The sequence below is a fragment of the Triticum dicoccoides genome, chromosome 2A, assembly GCF_002162155.2.
Source record: "Triticum dicoccoides isolate Atlit2015 ecotype Zavitan chromosome 2A, WEW_v2.0, whole genome shotgun sequence".
In the NCBI taxonomy this organism is placed as follows: Eukaryota; Viridiplantae; Streptophyta; class Magnoliopsida; order Poales; family Poaceae; genus Triticum; species Triticum dicoccoides.
Genome location: NC_041382.1, coordinates 26997714 through 27002933, shown reverse-complemented (window position 1 = coordinate 27002933; position 5220 = coordinate 26997714). Strand labels below are relative to the sequence as shown.

Below are 5220 nucleotides of genomic sequence, written 5' to 3'. Positions count from 1 at the left end.
GGGGAGGGCAGGTGTTAGGCAGCCTCCTCGGGTGTTTGGGCGGCAATGGGCAGGGCACGACGACTGGAGGTGGAGCATGGTGGGCTGCTGGGCGGTCGGCGGTGCGTGCCTGTGCTGGTGGGCTATGTCGGGGTGTGGCTGGCCGATCCAGATCTGGCGGGCAGCTCCTTCGACTGGCTGCACGCGGGCGGCACAAGCGAAGGCGGCGAGGTCCGACTCCGGCGGCCCTTGGATGTTGGAGGTGGCTGGAGTGGGGGCATGCCAGGGTGGGGTGGCCAGCAGCGTTGGTAGTTGGGCTGGCCTCATCCAGGGGCGCTGGTGGTGCGGGTCGGTGGGGGTCGCGGTGCAGCGAGCTGAGTGTCGTCCCCCTACCGGTGGTGCTAGGTTGCGGAAGCAGGCCTCCTTTTTCCTAGCTCTAGGCCAGCGGCATGATGGCGAGTTGGGGCTCGTGCTCGGGCTGATCTTGTCGGTGCCCGGGCGAGTCGGAGTTCGCGCTCCAAGTTGGTGTGCTTGGACTCGATACAGGTGGTGCCCGTGGGCATTGAGGTCCCTCTCCTCGCAGGTACGGTGGTAGTTCGTGGTGGTCGGAATTCCCCTACACTGTCGGGCAGATCGGCGCTAAGGTACATGGACATGGCGCCTTGTGAGTGCGCTCGGGAATGGCCGCCAGGAGTCAAGGGGTAGTGTCTCCCCTGGTCCACCAGGACCGGCCGGAGACGTAGACATGGGTGCCTCCTGCAGTGGAGGCCTCGACCCATACACCGTGACTGATGTCGAACTAGGAGTAAAAGAAGATCCCTTTTAATCCTCCTACCATGGTGGATGCATTGTGACGTGGACGGTTAGTGGAGCCTTGGACTTGGATGCCGGGGTAGCGGACCCGGATGGCGGTCCGCATGGTTGGCTCGCCGGTGGGCACTGTGGCGGCGGTGATGTCATTCTCTCTTGGTCGTGTGGGGGGCTCGAGGTGGTGTAGCGGGTGGCTCGGGCGCGCTCTTTGTCTTGGACGATGGTGGTGCCCCGATCTGGATCTTGATTTCTGGACTCGTCGCGCTTGTCCTCGAGACCTCGTTTGGTGACACGGAGGAGTTGCCGAGCGAAAGCTCCGCGCTTTATCACTGACGACGGCAACGTTTGTGGGCGACGTTATCTTCTTGAAGACGTCGTCGTAGTGCTCCTCTCCATGTTCGGGTATCCGGATGAAAACTGACATGTCTCTGTCGTATCTATAATTTTTGATTGTTTCATGCGAATATTATACAACTTTCACATATTTTTGACAACATTTATATGATTTATTGGACTAACCTATTGATCCAATGCCCTTTGCCAGTTCCTACTTGTTACATGTTTTTGTTTCACAGAATAATCCATATCAAACGAACTCCAAACGCGATAAAAATTTACTGAGAATTATTTTGCAATATTTGTGATTATTGGGAGGTGGAATCAGCGCAAACGGAGGCCCATAGCGACCACAAGACACCAGGGCACGCCCTAGGGCCGAAGCGCGTGATGGTGGGTTGTGCCCTTGATAACCCACAATTATAGGGGATCAATTGGTAGCATTTCTCGATAAGTAAAAGTGTCAAACCCAACGAGGAGCTAAAGGTAGAACAAATATCCCCTTAAGTTCTATCAACCACCAATACAAATCTATGCACACTTAATGTTCGGTTTACCTAAAACAAGTATGAAACTAGAAGTACTTTGTATGTGTGATATGTTGCAAGATAATAAACAACAGGTAAATAAAAGTTAGGGGCTATTTAGATAAGGAAACAATTAAGTTAGTTTTGCGCGAGGAGGTGGAGCGCCGCTACCAGGACGAGGAGCTTGAAGACCTCCCGCTCAAGCAGGCGGTCGCAGCCAACCTCACCGCGAAGGACAAGGACGACGAGTGGCGGCGCATCCGCGAGGAGCAGGGGCAGAAGTTCATCGATCTCGTCAGCTCCGACGAGGAGGACTAAGCTCCTCCACCGCATCGTCCTCGGCCGCGAGCTCGTCCATTTTGGTACATCGACCTCGGCCTCGCCGCCGCGAGATCCCTCACCCCCTCTAGTAGTAGTAGTAGTAGAATGTAGTATGTATGATCATGTAGTATGTGATGAACTATGAATGATCACTGTGGTTGCAATTTCTTCCGCGAAAGTTTTTTTCAAATTATACAGTTTCATATACGGGGTCTATTCTGCAGCGCACGATTTCGCCCCGCAAAACATATCTTTGTCAATATGTAAACCCCTTATGTGGGTCGGGATTATTCGGGGTCTGCTAGAGATGCTCTTAGGTGCCAATTAGAAGAGTAAAACCGAAATTTAACGCCTCTATAGACTTTTAGGAGGTGGGTTATAGACTTATAGTTACTCTGCCAATTATCTGAAGGAGCACAACTGCATAAGCTTGGCATCACTCGTCCGCAAAATAAAAACAACGGCATCTTAACTCCTTTAGCTGAGTTGTTTCTATACTGTAAGCCGGAAAGAGTAGGACAGAATGCAACACGCTTTGTATTGATTCAGTTGGTACAATATATACAGAGTATGTGGCAGTCCAGTCTACAGTCTAACCACCTGGAACTATTCTAGCGGAAGGATAAGTGAGGCGCTAGAGACGTGCATGCAGTGCATGGACGTGTACTATCTGTCAACATATATTACTGTATTTTTTAGTCAATGTTTGTACTACTACTAGCCAGGCTAAGAAAAACAATGTTTGTCGAGTGAGAAAAACAAAGAATTCAGCAAAGACTTCTTTGCCCAGTGTAAAAAGATACTCACCAAAGATATCTTTGCCCAGCAAAAAAAAAACCTCTGCAAATGACCTCTTTGCTTAGTTCCCCATACAATGCACGCAACGAACAATTAGAACTGGTCGAGATCCCAGATTCGAGTTGTGATACTCAAGTCCTAGTAATTCCATCATTGATGGGATAACCCAAAGCTTCGACTCAGAAATATAAAAACCACAGGCGAAGAAGTAGCCAACTGAATAACTGATCATTCTATGTTCACAAATGTTAATAACGTTTTTAACTCATCCGAGTTATTAGGAGTCACAGTATGATTCGAGTTATAACGTTTTTAAGCTCATTCCCTGATAAAAGAGAAGTGGCGGCACGCTCTGCTCGTTCCGGAAGTAGTCGGTGGCATCCACCTTACGCTTGATCTTGGCGAGTCTCTTAAAGTTTGCTAGACCGAAATACCTCTCACCCCACACCTTTGCAGTCTCATAGCTCGTCACACCACCGACCACCTTGTTCACGCCAATGTCGAGGTCCCGATAGTTGACATACGCGCCCCTCGGGCTCTTGCTAACCAGCGGGGCCATGAAGTCGTATAGGCCGCTGAGCCATTTCGGCGCGTCAGGCCGAGCTCCTGGAACCGGCTGCGCATCGTGGCCACCACCGCGCTGCAGTTGCCGAGGTACAGAGATTGGAAGGTCGCCTGACGCTTCTGGACGACGACACGTAAGCTTAGGTCGTCGGGGAGCGCTGGCGGGATCGTTTGCCATTTCTCACCGCGTCCACCGCGCCCTGTTCCATGGTCTTGGTGACATTGAAGGAGGCCACCTTCGGTGGGACCGGCACGAGTCTCAACTTCCACGACAGCACGATGCCGAAGTTCCCGCCACCGCCGCCGCGGATGGCCCAGAAGAGGTCGTCCCCCATGGCCTTCTTGTCCGCCAGGAGATTGCCCTCTGCGTGGACCATGGTGGCGTCGAGGACGTTGTCGGCGGAGAGGCCGTGCTTGTGCATCATCAGGCCCATGCCACCGCCGCTGATGAGGCCCCCAGGCCCACGGTTGGACACACGCCAGCCGGGAAGCCCAGCCCGGGCGCCGCCGTGGCGACGCGATAGTAGAGCTCCCCGAGCGTTGCCCCGGAGTCAACCCACGCGGTGGACGCACGAGCGTCCACCCGCACGCTGTTGAACTTGGCGAGGTCGATCACCACGAAAGCCTCGCCGTTGGGGGTGGCTGATCGGTACGAGAGACCATGTGGTGGCGCCCGTAGCACACTACGGCTTGGACGTGCGACGCCTTGGCGGGCGTCATGATGCAGAGCGGGGGGCTCACCGTCGCCGGCGCCACCAGCCGCGCATTCCTGATGGACGACACCAGCAGCAGCTTGAACGATGGCGAGCTAAGCGTCAGCAGGAGCTGGCTGGGGATTTTCCTTGAGAGGCATCAGAGGGAGGGGTTGTTTGGTTCCCAGTCACACTTTGCCACGCCTAATCTTAGGCAAATTTGACCAAGTTAGGTATGTGTTTGGTTTAGCCACACCTAAGGCAAGAATTGTTTTTAAGAGCAGTGAACCCCACATGTTATAGACACAAAAAATATGGCAAGATTTCCTTAGGCAAGCCAAAGTGTGGCTAACATTTTGAGTAACTCAACGAGCCAGCGCTACGCGTGCCATTTTGATCTGCCGCGTTCTCTGGTACGTACAGTAACGTGGTGCAGATGTTCTGCTGCAACTTTTTACCTCGTTTTATAGACATTCGGCATTAAATCATGTCTAAACCTTTCTAGATGGTCGGGCGTTATCTTGAAGGGCCAGTTACTTGCATACATGGAATCTGGATGCCTTTCTTGGCCGGTGTTTGATTAGTCTTTCCGCAAATAAAGTAGGAAGTGAATGCTGCATCTGGATCTAATTCGGGATTTTTCTTGGGAAGTTTCAGGAAAAAATTGGAATGGATACAGGGTTATTCGGCTGCAAATATAAAACCTCAAATTTAATTACCAACTAAATAATCGAGGCCGTAATTTGACCAAAGACAGATTTTTAGACATAACTCTAACTACAGTAGTTAGTTATTGGGAATCTGCTAAAAAGGAAGGGTTTTAATACTCTTACTTTTTTCCAGGGAAAGGCTAAATGCCTTATGTTAAATAAAAGGACCATGATAAATTCCAAACGTTCGGATTTTAAGAATGTCATCCCGAATGTTTTTTCATTGCAACTTTAGTTGACGCTAGGTGGCAACTTTATCCAAGTTCCTTTTTTTGTCAGTAAATTGTCATGTGTTGCCAACCTCGCATGAACTAAAATTGTCATGAAAAACGTTTGGATTGCCATGCTTAAAATCTGAATGTTCTGGATTTATCATTTATGAAATAAAATCATCTTTTCTTATGCGAGGAAATAAAATCATCCCTTGCAAGGACTTTGTTAAAAGAATAAGGAAATACAATCAAGTCCTAGCAAAAATATGCA

General features: G+C 50.7%; 1 pseudogene; it reads right to left on the bottom strand.

Annotated features, from left to right (window-relative positions):
- Positions 1 to 3260: 3260 nt before the first annotated feature.
- Positions 3261 to 4187, bottom strand: LOC119357484 (annotated as a pseudogene).
- Positions 4188 to 5220: the final 1033 nt, after the last annotated feature.